General features: G+C 37.0%; 1 protein-coding gene and 1 non-coding gene across 3 annotated transcripts in view; one reads left to right on the forward strand and one right to left on the reverse strand.

The window, feature by feature from the left end:
- Positions 1 to 8263: 8263 nt before the first annotated feature.
- On the reverse strand, positions 8264 to 8335 carry TRNAG-UCC. The gene has a single exon. It is a non-coding gene; the product is annotated as a tRNA-Gly (tRNA).
- Positions 8336 to 9173: 838 nt separating this feature from the next.
- The window catches only part of EIF3C (eukaryotic translation initiation factor 3 subunit C), a 484610-nt gene continuing 481611 nt past the window's right edge, over positions 9174 to 12172 (forward strand). Inside the window, exon 1 of one of the 2 annotated variants that reach the window (XM_044085060.1) lies at positions 9174 to 9272. The gene's annotated coding sequence lies outside the window, so the exon portion shown is untranslated. Of the gene's footprint in view, positions 9307 to 12172 lie in introns of both variants that reach the window. The other variant, XM_044085061.1, reaches the window with a different exon arrangement.

A 12172-nucleotide genomic window follows, 5' to 3' on the forward strand; every position in this document is an offset into this window, starting at 1 on the left:
CCATCTTCACATAAAAAAATTAAATCATCAATATATCTATAATACAATTTCACATATTTTTTAACAAATGAATTAGTATAAATGCATTCTTGTTCAACCATTCCCATAAAAATATTAGCATACATGGGTGCGAAAGGGGCACCCATGGCCGTACCCTGTATTTGATGAAATATCTGATTGTCAAAATAAAAATAATTATTTTCTAAACAAAACCTCAATGTGTAAGTGGATAATCACCCATTCATTTATATACTGCTTCTATTCCAAACACATGTTTAATATTAGTATAAAGACTCTTCACGTCTAATGTAATCCAATACATGTTATCTTTCCATATAATATTATGTATTTTATTTAAAAAATCGAAGGAGTCTTGTATATATGAAGGAAGCTGTTGTGCTTCCTTTAATAATACCCAATGTAAAATGACTCCCAAATTATGTAAAAAATATTTACTTGCTGAAACTATAGGTCTACCAGGTGGATTATAGATGTTCTTATGAATTTTGGGTAAACAATAAAAGTACGCTGGACCTGTACCTACAATTGTCAGCTTATTTTTAACATCAGTTTCTGACCAATACCCCAGTCTCAAACCTCTCAGTATTAAACATGTGTACCTATCTTTGGCTCGTTCAATATCATCACTTTTTACTATACAATAAACAGTTTCATCTTTAAGCAAATCTAGACATATTTAAATACTGCGTGTAATGCATAATAATTTTATTCCCCTTGTCAGAGGGCTTTATAACCAAATCTTTCTGTTTAGAAAAATTAACTAATTCAATCCATTCTTTCTTAGATAAATTATAGTCTACTTGTTTTTTATCAAAATTTTTAACAATAAATATACTTCAAATTCTACCATGGCTTGAAACTTCTTAATACCCTCATGAAAAAAAGGAGGCATAAAATCACTTTTTGTAACTACCGATGAAGTGTCAATAATACAATATGCATTGAAATCACTAGAACAAGAAACAAACGAGTCATTTGTGTCAATATCTACTATATTTTCTTCAGTGCTATATGTGTCATTTAATTCCGTTTCAACAGCCCTATCAACAGGCAAATAATGAAAATAATACCACAAGTGCAACTTCCTAACAAATCTAAACAACTCTATTTTACACTCATATAATTTAGGCAATACAGTTGCCACAAATTTTAATCCATGATTTAATACAGTAACAATACTATCATTGATATAACAACCAGATAAATTCACCACATTATTCAAATTAGGACATATATCAATACCATTTAGTCCTTTTGTTATCACGCCATTGGCGTTGAGGCCCCCCTCTATAATGTTCTTGTTCCGCATAACTTCTTTTCTGTTGTCTGCCATACTCGCATGGCGGACGAAAATGCTCAGAAAAGTATTGTTCGTCAGCCGGAGATAACAAAGCTGGAAATTCATTGACATCATTCTCACCATAATGTCTATCCTGTGCACAAACCAGCAGATCAACACTAGATGTACTAGCAGTTCTGTCTCTAGCCCAGCCAGAAACGTTAGAAGGGCAGGCTTTAGAGCGTGAACGTTGATTGGATTCCCTAAAGAAAGCAGTTCCTCTTTCAAAATCACGGAGATTTCTCTGTATTTTATACATCTTTTGTTCAATGACTTTCTTTTCCTGCAAATTCACCTTGTCCTGAATATCGCGTAAGCAGGAATCAAGTCTAGATCTATCTGGTACAGCCGTTAAATTGTTACAGACCATATTAATATCTTTTTTAAGATTAGCTAATTTAATATTATCCCTCTCAACAAGAATTTTGATCCACTCTTTAGAACACTGATGTGCTGCACATTCCCATCTCTGTTGAAACGCCTTATCAGCAGAACATGCAACATTAAATGGTTCAGAGGGAAATTTCACGGCTCTCAACCCTCATGGAATAATATCCAAAACCAAATACCTTTGTAAATTAGTGTAGTTATAAAATGTAGCCATTTCTTTGTTCATTAGATTATTAAGTTTAGAAATCATTGTTTTTACCTCTGCAGGGAAGTCCATGGAACGTTTGCCAATATTAGAAAAAGGATTGTTAACACACTTGTTGCGTGTTTCTGCTAGGAAATGCTCCCATGCTGGAACACCCAAACCACTGTCACTGCCTGTATTCCTTTCGGAACGATCACAGTCACGATCAGAATTAACATTCAAAAAGCCATCGATAGTCCGCTGAGAGGTACCACCACTATCCTCTCTAAAGATACGTGGAATGTTTGTAGCTGGATCACTAGCCATAAGGAAAACGCAAACCAAAGGAGCAAAAAACCACGAACAACTGCAGGAAAAGTTGCTACACCACAAAAACGAAACAACCAGGCCAATGGAAACTATTTTATTTCTCTAGCGCCTCAGCCACAGTAAGCCTTCAAGGAGTAACAAGCCATTCATACAGATAGTTTAAATAGGAACAGCTACAAACATAATGAGTTAATTGAACAATTAAACAATCAACCAATTACACAGAATAAAAAATACTAAAAAAATTTTTTTTAAATAATTTAAAGTATTTCACATCACACTTCTCCAACAACAATCTGTATTAAGACCTTGAGGTATCAAAGTATTATATTTTAAAATAAAAATAGTTTATTTTTTTAAAGTAATTTCTTAATCATATTTACATCAAATTCATTTACAGCCACTTGTTGCAAAATAGTGGCTTTTAAACTATCACCTTTGCCATCATGATGTGCACAAAAATGTTGGGCTAAAGGGCTCTCTAACTTATTAATCCTAATATCTCTCAGATGTTCAAGTAGCCTAATCTTAAACATTCTCTTAGTTTGCCCAATGTAAAACTTTTCACATCCACATTTTAAGGCATAAATAACCCTATCTGTCCTACAATTATATGTCCCATTAGGTTTAAAACTAATATTATTAATATATGGAAAAATATATTTTTTTTATATGTGGAACTTTTCTTCCCAGGCCTCGTCTGCTGAGTCAGACTTTCCCAGTCAACAAATGCAAAATAAATAAATAGTATTGTGCAGGTTTCTGATACAGACAAAGTTGACTAAACATAAATTATTAAACCACAAGGAGAAGAGGTGGATTATTAGTTTGGTTGCCCTAACTGAGCCTGGATTAAATGAAAAATTCTAACTTAACGTCTAAATAGTTAAAATTTTAGCTTTCTAAATATACAGAATTTTTTATTAAAAATATCTAGAAATGCCAATTTAAGTAAAATGTAATTCTAAATATGTTCACAGGATGTCAGTACTGCCTTAAAAATTTGAGTTTTTTTTTTGCTTTAATAGTATGTTTCTATATTCATTTATTGCCATTTGTTTACCGGGTTGGTCCACCTGAGCAAATAAAGTTACCCTTTTTACTACAGGTCCAGGAAGAAAAGCTCCAAAACACTTTTACACCGAAAAACAAAGATACTGTTACAGGAAAATAATTATCTCATACACAAACTAAACAGATGGTGGAATTCAAATGGAAATGGCAGGCATATGATTAAAAAATCACATTGCCACATTAGACAGGAAATCCTTCTACGTGGCACACCTCATCACAAAAAGTTTCTCATCTAGGAAAAAAGAGGTCATTGTTCCCCTCTACTCATCACTCATTAGACCCATTATAGAGTACAACGCCCCTTTTGGTATGTAGCTCACAAGACATCTACAACAACTGGAAAGGCCACAGAAATACCTCACAAAGAGGATTACTAGCCTCAAACAGATGCCCTAAGTAGACCATCTCAAGAAACTCCAGCTTTAATCCGTCGCATATCGCCTACTCAGAGGCGATCTCTGCCTAACATACAAAGCTATGTCAAACCCAGCGCTGTTGGACATGCTCCACTTAAAGAAATCCCAGTCTCTCCGAACTACACTCTCTAGGGACCTAAACCTTGTCACCACAATAAACAGAACATGCTGGAGGGATAGATTCCTGTCCCAGAGACTTCCCATACTCTGGAACAAACTACCTATCTATACCAAACAAAGCTCCTCATTAGCACTCTTCAAGAAAAATCTTGATGATTGGATAGGGAAAATTCACCCCGGGGATCACCTCTGTGGCTCTGCTCAACAGGGACACAGGAAAATAATTTTCTTGGGTGGCGAAAGCCAGGGTACCTTTTGGGCTAGGCTTGTATAGGCCCTAGGGTCGATAGCCTAGTACCCACCTATGAATATATGAATCTATGAAGATGACAACGGCACAATAGTAGATTGATTATCCAGACTCTAAGAAAAAATAGCAGTAAAAGTTAAATTTAGACAGGCAGAGAGACTGGAGTAAGAAAAAAATAGCATTATATGTTAAGTTTAAACACAGAGCAAAAAACATCAGACCCATTTGGGTACAAGCCAAGAGATCATTTTGGAAAGTAGGTAGACAATAAGGTATAAAAGGTATTCAGTTGTACGAAGGTGAAGTAAGGGGAGAGTAGGTATAGTGCAGCAAGTCAGTCAGTGTGGAACAAGAATATAACCATTTGTTTTTGAAACAGAGTCTAAGTTGTTCTCTAAAGGATTTACTTTTGTTGAGTTGTTTCATTTCAAAAGGTAAAGAGTTCCATAGCATAAAGACATGTGAGGAGAAAGACAGTCACCAGCATGGCTATTCAATTTGGATTTTACAACAATAAGCTTATCAGTGGAGCGAAGATCTTTTTTGGGAGAGTACAGCTGTTGGCTGTTATTTGGACTAGGACAGTCAGATGGACATAGGTAAGGTTGTGAGATATAACAAGTCAGGATAGGGCCACTTAATGTGAAAGCTCAAACCATGAATGTTACTTAAGTGCCAGGCAGTGACAAGTGTGGTAAAACTTGTTGGTGACAAATGTTATCTTGTAGCATTGTTCTAATAAGACAGTCTGGGGTACATGTAAGTTACAAAGGGAGTGGCATAGATCAAGGTAGGGAGAAGGAAAGTTGATGCAACATGTTTTCTAGTATAACTAGTGAAATAGGGTGCAGCTCTACATAGGGATCCAATTTTTTACTATGTCATTTATTTGTATGTTGATTTTCAGATGATTACCCCTAATAGAGTGGTAGATGATGTGGTGCTGTGGTAGCATTGTCGCCTCACAGTAAGACGATGTCCTGTTCGATTCTCAGCTACAGCGTCTTCTGTGTGGAGACATGCGTGAATGGGCATACCTTCATTGAAAGTTGTGCGTCAGGGATGGCAACTCAGCACGTAAAAATCTACTGCCAATCATTAGAGGACCGGAGTTCCGCTGTGGCGACCCCTAACCGGGAAAAGCCGAAAGACACAACAAAAGTTGGTAGACGATGCAAGTTCAATGTTAGTATTATTTGAGGAAATGACTGTGAATTGGACTTTTGTTGAGGATAGTATGCTTGGAGGTGAACAGCATTAGTTTTTTTATGGTTAAAAAAAAGTTGAGAATTGGTTAACCAAGTTTCAATAGAAAAGGTGAGTGTTGTGGTGGAGAATGGTATCAATGTAGATTAGTCAAGCTGTCAGCAAACTGAGCTAGGGTAGCATGAGTTTTGATGTATAGAGATAATTTATAACAATGTTGAAGAGCTAGAGTCCAAATATTGAGTCTGGGGCCACCCCTAGTGTGACATGAAGAAAAAGTGGAACAGGCATTAAGTCCTTTAACTGCTTGGGATCAGTTTGAGAGGTAGCTGTGGAACCAGGAGCGGAGGTTAACGAACTCCTGTCTTAGGGAGTCTTTGTAGAGGGATGGGATGTGAGGCAGTATCAAATGCTTTGGAAAGGTCTAAGAAAACAGGACAAACAAGGTTTCCTTTATTTTGGTTTTGGTTTATGGAGGTTATGAAATTTAAAGAGTGTTGGGGAAAAATATATTGTGAGTTAGAAGGTTATTGTCAATAAAGTATTTAAATAACAACAATGGGATTCTATTATTAAATGCTCAACTTCTGTGTCTTTTTCTCTGTATTTACTGTCCCTGTTATGAATAAACAACAATACATAATTTAAAATAGTTATTGACTGTTTCTCTCCACTAGAACAGTACCTTACTGTACTGTGTTGGTTTCACTTTCAAAAAACTTTTGTCCGCCCAGGAAAAGTATCCAATTCACTGATGTCATCAAGGTCTCTGGATACATGTAGTTTTCTGGCCATTTCCCTCCCCAAACTGACATCACCACTATCGTCCTAAAAACCCTCACAGTTCCCTGGTCCTTCCCCTACCCATACAAAAAGTAATAGCTAGAACAAGGAAACAGTTCATAAGTCAAGTCTTCTGCTGTGAGCTGTCAATCACAGTAGGTAACAGCTCAAATTTCCCTTAGCACTTTGACAGCTAGAGGTTAGGTTTGAAGGGGGATGGTTGATGAGTCAAGGTACTACAAATTCAGGCTTCACAAAAGACTGCAGTTTAGCCATTCTAAAAAGAAGCAACAGTAAAAAGCATTTTGAAAGTCTGTTCTGTGGCATTTACACTGTTTGTGTTTTAAGTAGTCATTGAACGGCATGAAATGTTACTTAAACTAAATGACTGCAAGACAGCTGTGTATGCTTGTAAAATCATTGCAGTGACAGGAGCTTTGGGAAGAAAGAGGCCTGTGTGATGTAATTTTTTTACAGACAAGCACTGAATTATGGGATACCTAGAGCCAGACTAAACAATCAGAATTACTTCAAGATGCCAGACCCCATGTGGTCAGATTCAGAAATTATGTATAAAAATATTTAAAAACCTATAAAAAGTCCCAGAGTGGTGTTAAAATGTAGGAAACACCAAACCATGATGAAATAAACATATTTTTTTTCAGTATGTGGTGCGGTTCTCCTTTAAGGAGATGAGCTTGAATACACTTCTCAGGCACCTTGACTAGTGAAAACAGGATGGTGATGGGTGATGGCACTATAGTTAGAATGTCCTGCAAAGTTACCACTTTTGTGGAATGGGAGGATATATGATTTTTTTCCAAAGGGTGGGTACATAATTTTCCTTTACTGTGCAACTTATTAGTTAGGATGGATATGAAATAAGCCAAGGCATCACCAGCAAGTTTTTATGTATTCGGGCAGCCACAGTGGTGCAGCGGTTAGCATTGCCACCTCACAGCAAGAGGTTCTCCGGTTCGATTCCTGGCCGGGGTGCCTTCTGTGCGGAGTCTGCATGTCCTCCCTGTGGTTGCGTGGGTTTCCTCCAGGTGCTCCGGTTTCCGCCCACATCCCCAAGACATGCTGTAGGTGGATTGGACACTCTAAATTGGCCCTAGGTGTGAGTGCGTGCCATCTGTGGAAGGTTGGGTGCCAGGCTGGCAACTCGACACTGTAAAACTCCACTGCCAATCATGAGCGGACAGGTGATCTGCTGTGGCGACCCCTAACCGGGAAAAGCCGAAAGAAGAAGATGGAAAGTTATCAGGAGTGAGGGTGGTAGATTTCTTACAAATATGATTTTTAACATAAGCAGGGGTCGCAACCTCTTAGAGCAGGAAATCTGGACAAAGCCATAAATAAAAGTGGGACAGATGTCTTAAAAATGGAGATAATGTTTAAATATTGCTTTTACAAATTTAGAATATTGATAACAGGTTTTGCATTAGTGTGAATTTTCTGTAGGGTAGGAAGTTTGAAACTCAGATGTCTCATAATTTTCTAACTTCAGTCTTTAATGATTTGCCACTAATTTGCCGGAAAACCAAAATTTTATGAAAAATTGGCCAAAAATATGAGGCAAAAGTCTGGACATTCTGCGAAAATCTGTACAGTTGAGAGGTATCAACCATTCTGTGTAATAATCCACATCTTAAATTTTATTACAGTCCAAACCAAGAAAAACAGTTGTTCTGAAATCTCTGCATAACTGAAAAAAATTCAAGTTACGACTAAAATGTTATAACCGAATAGGTGATTTTAAGGAAAAAAGAAAAACTGTTCGCAGGCACACGTTTTTGAACAGAATGTTTCACTTCAGCCATTTGAAAACAGCAGATGAAGAAAGAGAAAGGCGCTTTATTGTTTTACTATTAGTTTATCCAAAGGATACTGTGGGAGATTACTTCATGTATTACACGACTGTACATTTTAAGTGTAAACTGTTGTTTTTATATTAAAATCAAGTTATAGTTTGATTTATTGAATGTTTAGTAGCATCCCAACATCGAGTGATTATTTTGGAGCTTTTCTCCCTTGGCATCAGCTGAAAATGAAATAATAGTTAGTCGTACTTTCCCCTTAATCAAGTGCCGATAAATAAATAAGTTTGAGTAAACCCTGACGACAAAAAATAAAATAAAAATATTTGTTGCGTTGGCCGGGAATCGAACCCGGGTCAACTGCTTGGAAGGCAGCTATGCTAACCACTATACCACCAACGCCACGTTAATACGAGCCGTGAGAACTGTAGTTATTCTTCCCAAACGTTGTATATGTATTTTTGTTTTATTTTATTTTACTCTTTTGCCTAATTTAATTCTTTCTACTTTATTATTTATTGGTATTAACTTTCTTAAACTAATCTCTCAAGTCTCCACCTTCAAAAACGTGGAATGAACATCGAGGGATTGTCCGAGTACCTTATTATTAGTAAGCAAACCACTCAAAGCAAGAAATCTGGACAAAACCTAAAATGAGAGTAGGGTGCTCGGAGAAAGGCTCAATAATCTTGACAATTTTTACATTTTGTTCTTGTAAATTGAGAAAGTTGCTAGAACATGATCTGTGTTTGTACACACCTTCTAAAGAGTACGAAGTCTGAAAGTCAAAACTACGTTTTCAGTAGTTTGACCCCCTCCAAAAAAAAGAAAAGAAAAAAAATGACGAGGAGCAGACCAACTATATAGACATTCTGCGAAAATCTAGGCAGTTGAAAGATACGGTATTGGTATGTAAGCAAAGTATTTCGATGAAAATGAAATCCAGCTCTGTTACTATCCATGTAAAAAAACTGAAAATCCGCTACTTGCGCCAACACTGCTAATTTGCTTGGCTCGCCGAACTCTATTTCCCGTCAACCCTTGCAAAGTTATTTATTTATATTTTTCCTCCAAATTGCCTTGATTTATACTATCGGTCAGTCTACATGTGGATAGCACTATATTTCTCAGCAGTTCCTGCAGTGTTGAATGCCTGACAAGTTTCTGGAGCGTGCTTCTCCCCAGCGACAGCTGTGTTTTACTCGTACCGCTCTAAACTACATTTCCCGTGACTATTTTTGCGGCGCCCGTTTTCTACGTTGGTGTGCTTTACTTCCTTTTCCGGTGGTAACCGAGTGGGATTTGCACACGCGGGTTTTTGTGTCCGGAGTTATTGCTGGTTAGTACTTTATCGTGTAGTGGATCTGAACCCGGTAAATTTGGGTGACATAGTGGGGGAATTGAAGGGTGGCAGGGGTTGGGATAAGCGCAACAAGTGGTTGTAGTAGCTTGTTATGCAAGTCCCTGATCTGGCAACGTCATTGTGGGTTTAAGTTGTTGAACTGTATAAACCCAGTATTTTTGTTTCCTCCTGCTTATTAAATTACATACATTGTATTTTATTATGTTTTATACACTAGAGGAGCCCGCCATATTTCTCATTTTGTCTGGGGTTTGCCATCTTTACTTTGAGACCGGTTGTCACTTCTTTAGAGCTTTCATTTAGTATATACGTGTATGAGACAAGCATTGGGTGTGTAGTCTTTTTGTGTTATCATCCAGTTACCAGTGTTGGTCTTGCTGCTTGTTTTATTCTAAGTTGTTTCCTGTTGACGTTTATCTACTTTTGACATCAGGTGAACCATTCTTCTAGATTACTTCTCTGCGTTGTTGATAGATGGTCAAGTGAACGGTGCATTTCTGTATGTGCTATGAAGTCTGAATCTTTGTAGATGTAACATAATTGTTTACCACCTGGATGTAAAAGGGTAGTGCACGCAGTCTTATTGCTATGATTTGAAGTATTGGCTATGTGTTTTAAAGTGCACTGCTCGGTTTACATCATCATACCCTTGAACAGGAGTTGTGGCATGTCTGTGTTCTTAAAGGAGAACTGCACTCCAAAAACTTAAGCTGATCTCGAACTTTTTCTCCATTACTAATGTCTCTGTATTAAAGTAAATGGGTTATTATTTTTTCATTCGTTATACCCCACAGTGGCCTAAAGGGAGGATGCCATAAGTAGTATGATTTTGTTTTATAGTCTATGCTTTTACCTCCCTAATGTCATTTTAGAGAGACAGATGTGAGAGTCATTTACTGTGGTTTTCTGTCTGTCATCTGTTTACAACAGTACCGTGACTGTACTTTTCACTGTCAGAATCAGTCCCCATTTTTAATTACTTGCTTCCCTTGATTTTTCACTAGTGGCCATCTCTGTTATAGTATTTTAAGTAATGTTTGAATGAGAAGCTTGAAAAGGTGGCTGAGTTAATTGTTTTTAAAGTAAGTGTTAGTGTGAGAAATTTGGCCACTGTGATTAACAGGTGTTACTTGGGCTGAGATGGTTTGTTTAGCTAAGATTAGAATGTTTGATGTTAATTTTCCTTCCCCCAACTCACTGAGATTGTCTCAAAACATTGTATGCATTGGAAAAATGTTGTAACAAAACACAAAAAGAAACCTGATCTTGGTAAAATGCAAAATTAAATTTGGGTAGAAAGTAAGAGTTAAATGGATATATTTTCTTAGTTTGTGGCATTCAGAATTTGATTTAAAGAGAAAATGACTAATTTGTAGTAATAAAAAGTGTTTTCTTGCTCATTTGCATCTGAAAACCAAGCTTGAAAACCCTGCTTTTGTTCAGGTTACACTGTTTATCCGAGGTGTGATGCTGGCAATCTGTAACTGTGATAGGATACATTTAAATGCCATTGTTTAAGAGGTATTGTTTTCTTACTTGCTGTGTAGTTGGGATAAGTGACTTGCCCTAATTACTGTGCCTGTCTTAGCTCTTATGATGTAACAGATGAGACAAATGCAGAAAAGAAAGTTAACTAGAAATAAGTTCAAACATAAAACAAATGGGATAATTATTACATTATCCTTTTTCTGCATGAGAAGTGTTGGATTGCAGGGAAGGAAAATCACTTTTGGAAAGAAAATTTTTTGGATGGAGTACTTTAAGAAAATTTAAGGGTTCCAGGGCAGTGACCCCCTCACTGGCTTTTTTAATTAATGCTTCTTACTCATTCAAATGTGAACTTGTAGGATTAAGTAATGCATTTTTGTGTGTGGACAGGGCTGTGGTGGACACTGCTGTCCACACACGTACGTGTGTGTACGTATATTTTTCTGTTATGTATGTACATTCTTGTGTGTGTGTATGTATGTATATATATATATATATATATATATATACATACACACACACACATCCACTTTGTAATTATGAAATACTGAAATCTTGAAATTCAGTGTTTCAAAACCACAAAGCTGAAACCACAACTCAAAAATTCGAAAACACACAACCGCGAAGTTCAAAATCCTGTAATTACTCTACACATACAGTGCACACGCAAACATGCACACAACTGCCCCCCCCCACAATCAAACTCATCTAAACTACATATAAGCAGGGGGGCAAGCCCCCCCCTGCACTCCCCACTTATATATTCTAACTCCGAGATCTCACACACAGAAACAAATGAAATTCACAAACACATCTTACAGTCCCTCAAACACACACACAACAGTCACAACGCACACTAAACCCTTAACCAACAAACTTACTAAAATTATACCTAAACATCCACATACCGTACCAACGGAAGCAGAAATTCAAAATATCCGTGCTTCAGTATTTTGAATTTCGAGCTTCTGCCGGTTTCGGAAATGAGTCTGCGGCTTTGTAGATCAGTGCATGGACCAAACCAAATGAACAGTTCACCAAAAAACAGGTCCAGCACTATAGAAATACTGATTGTAGAAGAAGACACAAGCCATGTATAGTAAAGAAAGAAGAAACTTTGTCTTCTTAGTAGCAAACTACATAGAACCGCACCTATACCCAAAAATATGAAATGAGCTGATTCGTACACCATAACATGCTTATGTAGTGCACTCCTCTGTCTTCTACAATTAATGTCGCTAAGGTGTACAGCTATTCTAGTTTTAAAAAGGCCTAGATGTTTGGCCTGTATAAAATGCGCCGCATTGACATATGGCCATATAAACTACCCAATCTGTACTACAAGTTATCAATGTTCTAATTTCAGACATTGATAACTTGTAGTACAG

This window comes from Protopterus annectens, chromosome 10.part0, assembly GCF_019279795.1.
Source record: "Protopterus annectens isolate FY-2018-M chromosome 10.part0, PAN1.0, whole genome shotgun sequence".
In the NCBI taxonomy this organism is placed as follows: Eukaryota; Metazoa; Chordata; order Ceratodontiformes; family Protopteridae; genus Protopterus; species Protopterus annectens.